The 12,303-nt window shown below is 40.0% G+C and overlaps 1 protein-coding gene across 1 annotated transcript in view; it reads left to right on the top strand.

The window, feature by feature from the left end:
* Positions 1-4,837, top strand: part of HACD1 (3-hydroxyacyl-CoA dehydratase 1) — a 31,415-nt gene extending 26,578 nt beyond the window's left edge. Inside the window, exon 8 of the mRNA XM_027595034.2 lies at positions 4,800-4,837. The gene's annotated coding sequence lies outside the window, so the exon portion shown is untranslated. The remainder of the gene's footprint in view (positions 1-4,799) is intronic.
* Positions 4,838-12,303: the final 7,466 nt, after the last annotated feature.

Consider the following 12,303-nt stretch of genomic DNA (forward strand, 5'->3'; position numbering starts at 1 on the left):
GGTTTGTGTCTAAATTAAAATGTTCAGAACCTGGTTTTTAATGAGTTAAACTTTAACTGAACTTCATTAGAACCCTTGCAACAGAAATTAATCTTAAGAACTGAGGAAGTGGAAAGATTAATTTACAGTAAGTGTACTCAAAAAGAAAAAAAATGACTTTTGAATGGTTTTCAGCTGGGAGAATGTAGATTTTTGAGCATCAGATATTCTTTTTCAAAGACATAACTTTGTTTGTAACTTGGGTGCATAAACATTTTCACCAAAATCTGGTGTTACTTTTTTGTTTCAATTCCAAAAGCAACATGATTTATATAGAAACAGACTTTGTAGCATTAAAAGTGTATTACATCTTTTAATGATAATTAAAATTTCAGAAAGTTCAGAATTTCGGGATTTTTTTTGGGGAGAAGATGTGCTACTGTCTGTAGTCAGTAGTAGGAACTAACAATGTGATAGGTATCAAAAGTTAGGTATGATCGTAGATCGCAAAAGACTTAAAAATTATTTTGTGAGAATGTTGGTTATTTTACAGGTGGCCTGTGTTCATAGTCATGAAGCATATTTGGTTCTGGAAAATTCCTAATTTGTTATGCTGTGGAGTTATCTGTTTTATGTAAATTCATACATGTAGTTTTTGAAAAAGTATGTTAAAAATATTTTCTGTGAATTAACCTTAGAGGCATATATGCACTGTAAACACTCATTGTGTTTCCTTCCTTTGAAATAGATTTTTTGTTGAGTAAACACTAAAAGAAGGAAAGAAATCACTACCACATTTATTTTCAAGTTTTGTGGAATGAAGGCTGAGTTGTTTTAGCAGCAATACCGCTCTGGTAGTGAACGAAGTGGATTAACTTAACGCTGTAAATATGTCTGCAGGGGTAAAAAGAGTACATGGATTTATTTCTTGACACATACAAAATAAAAAATTATGACAGTACCTTAGGATATTGTTATTAGATTCTGATGACAGGTATTTTAACCTCCTCTCTCATCAGCCCCAGTCAGTGGTGGAATGGTGACGTGTGGAAAGGCGAGGAACGGGGGATGGGAGGAAGACCTCTGCTAAATTTGGGGGAAAGTACCTCATTTTCTTAAGCTTCAGAGTGCTCCCCTGTAAAGAGGGTAAGAGGTACTCTGAGTTGCAAATGAGAGAGCATCTGAACTGTAGCAGAGTCTGGCAAATTTAAATAATGTTGGTGCGAATGACAGTTTTCCTTTTAATGGTTTTTTGACAATGGTATTGTGTCAGGTGAAGTTGCAGTCGTACCAAACCCGCTTGTTTCTTGGGTAGAATTTAATATCACAGAGAATTGTTTTGGTAAAATTTTCTTTTCCAGGGGCACCTGGGTGGCTCAGTAGGTTAAGCGTCTGCCTTTGGCTCAGGTCATGATCCTGGGGTCCTGGGACCGAGCCCTGTGTGGGGCTCCCTGCTCAGTGGGGAGTCTGCTTCTCTCTCTCCCTCTGCCCCTACCTGGCTTGTGCTCTCTCTCTCTCTTTCTCACTCACTCTCTCAAATAAATAAATAAAATCTTAAAAATTTTTTTCTTTTCCTATATATTTTTCTTTTTTTACCGATTCGAAAGATGACTTATGTTTAACGAATTTTCTTGAGTTGGAAACAGAAGGGCATAGTTTCATTTTTTTAATAGAATGGTGGAAAGGAGCTACCTAAAAATTGATCTCTTTTAGGATATATGTGGTATCCTGATGGGCATGTCTTTTGATGGTGAGTATTTAAAATAAGGCAGAAGCTCTGGTGAGATCACCCTGACAGTGCCTCCTGGGAAGGAGCAGGGAGACTTTGATCCACTGACAGGAGTCCCCGGGGTGAGGGCATGGGACCACTATCTTTACAACAGGAGATCCTTTTAGAGATTCCATTATGTCAGCATATTATTAATAATTTGTATGTATGGTATTAACTTAAGAATATAAGAGTTTTATAGGTTTCTCAAATGAATTCCTTAATCAGAATATGATGAAATAATTTTATTCTGAAATGCCTCATTAATCTGCCATTGTTAGCAATAAGATGATTTTCCAAAAAAACTTAAGCTCATCTTAAGAACCCATTTAGAAAAATTAGATGTAAATCTTCACCATCCTAAATGGTGTGCAAAATCTAGATTATAGGTTATCTTCTGTCATTTCTAATCTGAGAAGCTAGATGATCAAATTGGTTACAATTGAAGTCCTATAGTCCGGTTGTTATGGTTTTAGATGAGTCGAGTTCACTAGTCTTGGAGAGACCACGCCAGTTTATATTGGCTGTTCAGAAATGTCAAATTTCAATCACTACAGAATGACGCAGGGTAAAGTATAAGTTTATCTTCACTTTTTCCCTTTGTTTCAATACTTCAGGCATTAATAACAGCTTGGTGTCTTTTTAGACCTTTATAAAACACATTCACTCTTCCCCTTTGCACACACACATGCACACACACAGACTGTTAAATAAAAGCAAATAACCTGTACATATTTTATATAATTTTGCTTGCACCTTTTAGAGAGTTGTATGTACATATATGTGCATGCTCTTTCATCCTGTATTTCTCCATTGATGTACATCTTGTTTATAATTTATAAGTACACAAACATAACTATGATAATTAAATGGTAATGATGGTAATAGTATCAGTATATAACATTTGTTGAAATTTATTTTGTACCAGGCCATGGGCTAATTTACCTCATTTAAAAATAACCAAATGGGGTACACACCATTATAATAAACATTTTACCAATAAAGGATTAGTCTCAGAGAGATTAAGCAACAGGGCCAAGAACATTGTACCTTTGTGCACATTACATACCTGTAAGAGACTCTCAGGTGTAAAATTGTTAGGTTAGGGGGAACACACATTTTAAATTCTGGTAGATGCTGATAAATTGTGTTCCCAAAAAGCTGTTAATCAATTCAGTCCCAACAGCAAGGTATAAGAGCACCTGTAACCTCATATCCTTCCATGAAATAGTGTGAATCTTAATTTTTGCCCATTTATGTGCACCTGAGTATTAAAATTGTGCATATTTTCGTATGTTTAGTGGTTATTTGTATTTTTCCTGTAAATTGCACTTCCATATTGTTTGCCCCCGTTCTGTTGAATCATTAGTCATTTCTCCTGATGTGTCAGGGATGCGTGCGTCATTGATGTGCATCCTTTAGCATACATGTTTCTTTCCTTTGTTTCTATTTTAACTTTGTTTATGATGGCTTTTGGCTTACAGGAGATTTAAATTTTTATGCACAAAACCTGCCAGACTTTCCCCCGATTTTATATTTTGCTCGGAAAGACCTAGACCCCTCAAACTCTTAAGTACATCTTCCTTATTCTTTCATGGCTTGTGTTAACTTTGTTATTCATTTGAAATGTTGAGTGTTGTGGTGCAGGGTAGGAATCTAATTTTATTCTTACCTGCCTGAAATTTCACATTATTCTAACAGCATTCACCGGGTAAGACCTGTGTTTCTCTCACCAAAGTGGAATGCTGCCGGTGGCATATGTCAGGAGGACTTTTCATTTCAAGGTTGCTTGAATATACAGTACTATTAGGGGACAAGGGAAGAGTCTTGCACCTGTCACACACTTAGGGGAGTTGCAAATTTAAGTTCCCATTCTTCACTCTGCTTTTGTCTCCGTGTCTTTTCAAATACAAGCATGAATCTACTTTCATTCTAAAATTGAAATATTTGGTGGGGGTGTGTTTTGTGTCTCAGCCTATTCATCCTGATGGCTTTGGCTGGAAATGCCTGGGACACTCACCTGGGCCCTGAATGCTTGTGGTGCCCCCCCCCCCCCACGTATACATTTCCCCAATCAGAGCCCATATTGTGGCTGACCCAGGCCTTTGGGTGTGTGTGTGTGTGTGTGTGTGTGTGTGTGTGTGTGTGTGTGTTTTAAGATTTTATTTATTCATTTGAGAGAGAGTACAAGCAGGGGGAGAGGCAGAGGGAGAGGGAGAAGAAGCAGCTCCCCACTGAGCTGGGAGGCTGATGTGGGGCTCCATCCCAGGACCTGGAGATCATGACCTTAACCATCTGAGCCACCCAGGTGCCCCAGGCCTTGTGGTTCTTGTCAAAATGCAGATATCACTTCAGCAACAACCATCAGGGAACTTTGAAAAAACAGGGTTCATTACTCACAGGTCCTGGAGGGTATACGGCACATCCAAGGGCCACACACTGAGGTCAGGGAGAGAGAGACCATGGGGTTCTGCCTTCATTGGGTCCAAGGGTGGGGGGCCTAGGGTTTTGAGGACTCACTCTTTATTGGTGAACTGAAAACACTTAAGTGTGGGATTTAAAGGGCAGGAAGGGAGAAGCAGTGTTACTCAAGTGGTCGGTTATCTAGGCTACCCAGGGCTTTCTAACAGAGGATCTCCATGGTTGGGTAGCCCGGTTCCTTGGCTAGTGCTGTGGCTGGCCATATGTTTATTCAAGATGGATCTTTGAAATGGAGCCCTCCACCATCAAAAGGTGAACATCAGGCACTTACATTACAATAAAAAATAATTGCCAAGCACTTACATTACAAGGCAAAATAGGAAAAATCCATTTATGACCTACTTGTTGATTACTTTTTTCTTCTTGTAGGGGCAGGCCTCAATTAGAAATGGTATGTTTGGCCATTTATGAATCTAGAGGGAAGGAGAACCGCTAATGTAGAATGTCTTACCTTTCTGCAGGCTGTGTAGAAATCCTTCAGTGGAACAAACAGCACTTTAATCTAGAGCCAGCAATATGGTTGAAGTTTTTTTTTTAAGGAATCTGATTTTAAAATTGAATTCTCTTACAGGGGCGCCTGGGTGGCTGAGTCGTTAAGCGTCTGCCTTCGGCTCAGGTCGTGATCCCAGGGTCCTGGGATTGAGCCCCACATCGGGCTCCCTGCTCGGCGGGAAGCCTGCTTCTCCCTCTCCCACTCCCCCTGTGTATGTTCCCTCTCTCGCTGTGTCTCTCTCTGTCAAATAAATAAATAAATCTTAAAAAAAATAAAATTGAATTCTCTACATATAAAAATCTCCAAGGTAAATTGTTAATGGGAGAAAAAACAAGGAGTGGAATAGTGTATATAAGATGCATGTTTAAAAAAAAAGATGCATGTTTAAAAGGTGGGTGATGGGCATTAAGGGGGGCACGTGGTGGAATGAGCATTGGGTGTTACATACAACTGAGGAGTCACTGAACTATACCTCTGAAACTAATAATATGCTATATGTTAACTAATTGAATTTAAATTAAAAAAAAAGTTCAAAAAAAATAAGTGGGAAGAGGAGAAACATATATTTGTGTGTCTATATGGAAATGGAAAATAAGGATAGTTTTTACCCCTTGGGGGCAGAGGTCGCAGCGGAAGTGGCCAGGTGTGGGAACAAATAGAAGACAATAGAACTGTCACCTAGTGGTGACAATTTTAAACTTTCTCATCTTTGAACCATGTGCAAGTATTATCCGCATATTCTTTATTATTATTATTATTGTTATGTTAATCACCATACATTACATCATTAGTTTTTGATGTAGTGTTCCATGATTCATTGTGCATAACACCCAGTGCTCCACGCAGAATGTGCCCTCTTTAATACCCATCACCAGGCTAACCCATCCCCCCACCCCCTTCCCCTTTAGAGCCCTCAGTTTGTTTTTCAGAGTCCATCGTCTCTCATGGTTCGTCTCCCCCTCCTATTTCCCCCCCTTCATTCTTCCCTGCATGCTATCTTCTTCTTTTTTGAAAAAATATAATGTACTGTTTGTTTCAGAGGTACAGGTCTGTGATTCAACAGTCTTACACAATTCACAGCACTCACCATAGCACATACCCTCCCCAATGTCTATCACCAAGCCACCCCATCCCTCCCACCCCCCACCACTCCAGCAACTCTCTGTTTCCTGAGATTAAGAATTCCTCATATCGGTGAGGTCATATGATACATGTCTTTCTCTGATTGACTTATTTCACTCAGCATAACACCCTCCAATTCCATCCATGTCGTTGCAAATGGCAAGATTTCATTCCTTGTGATGGCTGCATAATATTCCATTGTATATATATACCACATCTCCTTTATCCATTCATCTGTCGATGCACATCTTGGCTCTTTCCATAGTTTCGCTATTGTGGACATTGCTGCTATAAACATCAGGGTGCATGTACCCCTTCGGATCACTCCATTTGTATCTTTGGGGTAAATACCCAGTAGTGCAGTTGCTAGGTCGTAGGGTAGCTCTATTTTCAACTGTTTGAGGAACCTCCATACTGTTTTCCAGAGGGGTTGCACCAGCTTGCATTTCCACCAACAGTGTAAGAGGGTTCCCCTTTCTCCACATCCACGCCAACATCTGTCGTTTCCTGACTTGTTAAATTTAGCCATTCTGACTGGTGTGAGGTGGTATCTCATTGAGGTTTTGACTTGGGTTTCCCTGAGGCCGAGCGATGTTGAGCACTTTTTCATGTGTCTGTTGGCCATTTGGATGTCTTCTTTGGAAAAGTGTCCATGTCTTCTGCCCATTTCTTGATTGGATCATTTGTTCTTTGTGTGTTGAGTTTAAGAAGTTCTTCATAGATTTTGGATACTAGCCCTTTATCTGATATGTCATTTGCAAATATCTTCTCCCATTCTGTCGGTTGTCTTTTGGTTTTGTGGACTGTTCCTTTTGCTGTGCAAAAGCTTTTTATTTTGATGAAGTCCCAATAGTTCAGTTTTGCCCTTGCTTCCTTAGCCTTTGGCCATGTTTCTAAGAAGATGTTGCTGTGGCTGAGGTCGAAGAGGTTGCTGCCTGTGTCCTCCTTTAGGATGTTGATGGACTCCTGTCTCACATTGAGGTCTTTCAACCATTTGGAGTCAATTTTTGTGTGTGGTATAAGGAAATGGTCCAGTTTCATTCTTCTGCATGTGGTGTCCAATTTTCCCAACACCATTAGTTGAAGAGACTGTCTTTTTTCCATTGGACATTCTTTCCTGCTTTGTCAAAGATTAGTTGACCATAGAGTTGAGGGTCCATTTCTGGGCTCTCGATTCTGTTGCATTGATCTATGTGTCTGTTTTTGGGCCAGTACCATACTGTCTTGATGATGACAGCTTTGTAATAGAGCTGGAAGTCCGGAATGGTGATGCCGCCAGCTTTGCTTTTCTTTTTCAGCCTTCCTCTGGCTATTCGGGGTCTTTTCTGGTTTCATACAAATTTTAGGATTATTTGTTCCATTTCTTTGAAAAAAGTGGATGGTATTTTGATAGGGATTGCTTTGAATGTGTAGATTGCTCTAGGGAGCATTGACATCTTCACAATGTTTGTTCTTCCAATCCATGAGCATGGAACGTTTTTCCATTTCTTTGTGTCTTCCTCAATTTCTTTCATGAGTATTCTATAGTTTTCTGAATACAGATCCCTTACCTCTTTGGTTAGATTTATTCCTAGGTGTCTTATGGTTTTGGGTGCAATTGTAAATGGGATTGACTCCTGAATTTCTCTCTCCTCTGTCTTGTTGTTGGTGTATAGGAATGCCACTGATTTCTGTGCATTGATTTTATATCCTGCCACTTTACTGAATTCCTGTATGAGTTCTAGCAGTTTTGGGGTGGAGTCTTTTGGGTTTTCCACATAAAGTATCATATCATCTGCAAACAGTGAGGGTTTGACCTCTTCTTTGCTGATTTGGATGCCTTTTATTTCTTTTTGTTGTCTGATTGCTGTGGCTAGGACTTCTAATACTGTGTTGAAGAGCAGTGGTGATAGTGGACATCCCTGCCGCGTTCCTGACCTTAGGGGAAAAGCTCTCAGCTTTTCCCCATTGAGAATGATATTCGCTGTAGGTTTTTCATAGATGGTTTTTATGATATTGAGGTATGGACCCTCTCTCCCTATACTCTGAAGAATTTTGATCAAGAAAGGATGCTGTACTTTGTCAAATGCTTTTTCTGCATCTATTGAGAGGATCCTATGGTTCTTGTTCTTTCTTTTATTAATGTATTGTATCACATTGACTGATTTGTGGATGTTGAACCAACTTTGCAGCCCAGGGATAAATCTCACTTGGTCGTGGTGAATAATCCTTTTAATGTCTTGTTGGATCCTATTGGCTAGTATTTTGATGAGAATTTTTGCATCCATATTCATCAAGGATATTGGTCTGTAATTCTCCTTTTTGATGGGATCTTTGTATGGTTTTGGGATCAAGGTAATGGTGGCCTCAGAAAACGAGTTTGGAAGTTTTCCTTCCATTTCTATATTTTGGAACAGTTTCAGGAGAATAGGTATTAATTCTTCTTTAAATGTTTGGTAGAATTCCCCTGGGAAGCCCTCTGGCCCTGGGCTTTTGTTTGTTGGGAGATTTTTGATGACTGCTTCAATTTCCTTAGTGGTTATAGGTCTGTTCAGGTTTTCTATTTCTTCCTGATTCAGTTTTGGTAGTTGATACTTCTCTAGGAATGCATCCATTTCTTCCACGTTATCTAATTTGCTGGCATAGAGTTGCTCATGATATGTTCTTATAATTGTTTGTATTTCTTTGGTGTTGGTTGTGATCTCTCCGCTTTCATTCATGATTTTGTTGATTTGGGTCATATCTCTTTTTGATAAGTCTGGCCAGGGGTTTATCAATCTTGTTAATTCTTTCAAAGAATGAGCTACTAGTTTCGTTGATCTGTTCTACTGTTCTTTTAGTTTCTATTTCATTGACTTCTGCTCTGATCTTTATTATTTCTCTTCTGCTGGGTTTAGGCTTTATTTGCTGTTCTTTCTTTAGCTCCTTTAGGTTGTGTATTTGAGACCTTTCTTGTTTCTTGAGAAAGTCTTGTATTGCTGTATACTTTCCTCTTAGGACTGCCTTTGCTGCATCCCAAAGATTTTGAACAGTTGTGTTTTCATTTTCACTTGTTTCCATGAATTTTTTAAATTCTTCTTTAATTTCCTGGTTGACCCATTCGTTCTTTAGTAGGATGCTCTTTAGCCTCCATGTATTTGAGTTCTTTCCGACTTTCCTCTTGTGACTGAGTTCTAGTTTCAAAGCACTGTGGTCTGAAAATATGCAAGGAATGATCCCAATCTTTTGGTACCGGTTGAGACTTGATTTGTGACCGAGGATGTGATCTGTTCTGGAGAATGTTCCATGGGCACTAGAGAAGAATGTGTATTTTGTTGCTTTGGGATGGAATGTTCTGAATATATCTGTGAAGTCCATTTGGTCCAGTGTGTCATTTAAAGTCTTTATTTCCTTGTTGATGTTTTGTTTAGATGATCTGTCCATTTCAGTGAGGGGGGGTGTTAAAGTCCCCCACTATTATTGTATTGTTGTCAATGTGTTTCTTCGCTTTTGTTATTAATTGGCTTATATAATTGGCTGCTCCCATGTTCGGGGCATAGATATTTACAATTGTTAGATCTTCTTGTTGGATAGACCCTTTAAGTAGGATATAGTGTCCTTCCTCATCTCTTATTATTGTCTTTGGTTTAAAATCTAATTTGTCTGATATAAGGATTGCCACCCCAGCTTTCTTTTGGTGTCCATCAGCATGGTAAATGGTTTTCCACCCCCTCAGTTTCAATCTGGGGGTGTCTTTGGTTCTAAAATGAGTCTCTTGCAGACAGCATATCTATGGGTCTTGTTTTTTTAATCCAATCTAATAGCCTGTGTCTTTTGATTGGGGCATTTAGCCCATTTATATTCAGGGTAACTATTGAAAGATATGAATTTAGTGCCTTTGTATTGCCTGTAAGGTGACTGTTACTGTCTATTGTCTGTGTTCCTTTCTGGTCTGTGTTATTTTTAGGTTCTCTCTTTGCTTATAGGACCCCTTTGATTATTTCTTGTATGGCTGGTTTCGTGTTTGCAAATTCCTTTAGTTTTTGTTTGTCCTGGAAGCTTTTTATCTCTCCTTCCATTTTCAATGACAACCTAGCTGGATATAGTGTTCTTGGCTGCATTTTTTTCTCATTTAGTGTCTGAATATATCATGCCAGTCCTTTCTGGCCTGCTAGGTCTCTGTGGATAAGTCTGTTGTCAATCTAATATTTCTGCCATTGTAGGTTACAGATCTCTTCTCCCGTACTGCTTTCAGGATTTTCTCTTTGTCTCTGAGACTCGTAAGTTTTACTATTAGATGTCAGGGTGTTGACCTATTTTTATTGATTTTGAGAGGGGTTCTCTGTGCCTCCTGGATTTTGATGCCTGTTTCCTTCCCCACATTAGGGAAGTTCTCTGTTATAATTTGCTCCAATATACCTTCTGCCCCTCTCTCTTTTTCTTCTTCTTCTGGGATCCCAATTATTCTAATGTTGTTTCTTCTTATGGTATCACTTATCTCTCGAATTCTGCCCTCATGATCCAGTAGTTGTTTATCTCTCTTTTTCTCAGTTTCTCTGTTTTCCATCATCTGGTCTTCTATATCACTAATTCTCCCTTCTGCCTCATTTATCCTAGCAGTTAGAGCCTCCATTTTTGATTGCACCTCATTAATAGCCTTTTTGATTTCAACTTGGTTAGATTTTAGTTCTTTTATTTCTCCAGAAAGGGTTTCCCTAATAACTTCCATGCTTTTTTCAAGCCCAGCTAGTATCTTTAAAATCATCATTCTGAACTTTACTTCTGACATCTTACTAATGTCCGTATTGATTAGGTCTCTGGTAGTCAGTACTGCCTCTTTTTCTTTTTGTTGAGGTGATTTTTTCCATCTTGTCATTTTGTCCAGAGGAGAATAGATGAATGAGAGAACAAAATGCTAACAGGGTAAAAAGGTCCCCAGAAAATATACACTTAACAAATCAGAAAAGACCTGAAACCAGGGAATAGAAAGGGAAGGAAAGAAAAAAGAAAAGGGAAAAGAAAAAGATAAAAACAAACAACCAAAACAAAACAAAAAAACCAGAATATGATCAAATATGATCAGGCTGGTGCATAGATCAGTGCCACACACTAGATTTTGGGCGGATTTTGGTCTGTTAGAAGAAAGTGCCTCCCAAATTTTAAAGAAAGAAAAACTTATATATGTACAAAAATAAGGGTTACTACGATGAAGGGATGGAATATGACTGTAAAGATGAAAATTATAAAAGATTTTATAAAAGGAATTGATAAGATAAGAAGTTGGTTGAAAAAAGAAAGAAGAGGATTACAAAAAAAAAAAAGGGAGAGAATGTGATCTGGCAGGAGACTAGAACAAAACCATACACTAGAGGTTTAGGGTATATTTTGATCTTTTAGAAGAAACTGTATCCCAAAATTTTAAAGAGAGAACAACTCATATACTTATATATACCAAAAATATGGTTAACTACTATGAAGGGATAGAATATGAGTCTAAAAATGAAAAATAAAAAAGATTTTTTTAAAAAGGGATTGATAAGATGTTGGTTGAAAAAGGGAAAAAGAAAAATTAACAACAAAAAAAGAGACAGTTAAACAGAAAATTAACTTTGAAAGAATAAGAATCATGGTAAAAAAGCCATGGATTCTATATGCAGTATTCTCCTAGCACTGGAGTTCTGCCGTTCTCACTGATCAGTAAACTTGGTCTTGGCTGGCTGTTCTTGCTGATCTTCTGGGGGCGGGGCCTGTTGCTGTAGTTCTCAGATGTCTTTGCTGGAGGCAGAATTGCCCCGCCCTTGCCGGTCCGGGCTAAGTAATCTGCTTGGGTTTGCTCTCGGGAGCTTTTGTTCCCTGCAAGCTTTCTGTGTAGGTTTGGAGGATGACAGTGAAAATGGCGGCCTCCCAATCTCCACCCCGGAGGAGCCGAGAACTCGGGGCCCCGCTCCTCAGTGAGCCCCCGGGGAAAAGCAGTGAGTCACTCCCGTCTCCCCGGTCTCCGGCCGCACTCCGTGCTCACCTGGCCTGTGACCGAACATTTCTTTCTCTGGCACCCAACTCGGTGTGGAGTCTCCAAACCCAGCAGATCCCCACGGTGCGCTCCCACGCCGCTCCTCCCGGGGGAGGAAGGGGAGTGTCCCCGGATCTGCCACTTGTTGGGTCCCTGCTGGAGGAGCAGTGGCCCGACTGGGCCGCGGATCACAGTTTATGGCCACCCCGAGCTGAGAGCCCACGCCTCGGCTCCGTCTCTGCAGCCGGCCTCCCCGCTCTGATACCTGGGAGCTCTGCCGCCCTCAGGCACCCCCGGTCTTTCTGTGACCCCCGAGGGTCCTGAGACCACACTGTCCCGCGAGGGTTCCACCCCCCGCTTCACCACTGGAGCGACGTCCCTCAGCAGAGCCGACTTCTAAAAGTTCTGATTTTGTGCTCCACGGCTCTATCACTTGCCAGAAGGGGCCACTTCTCCACACATCCTACCTTCCAGAAAGTTGTCGCTTTTCTG

The sequence above is a fragment of the Zalophus californianus genome, chromosome 9 (assembly GCF_009762305.2).
Source record: "Zalophus californianus isolate mZalCal1 chromosome 9, mZalCal1.pri.v2, whole genome shotgun sequence".
Lineage (NCBI taxonomy): Eukaryota > Metazoa > Chordata > Mammalia > Carnivora > Otariidae > Zalophus > Zalophus californianus.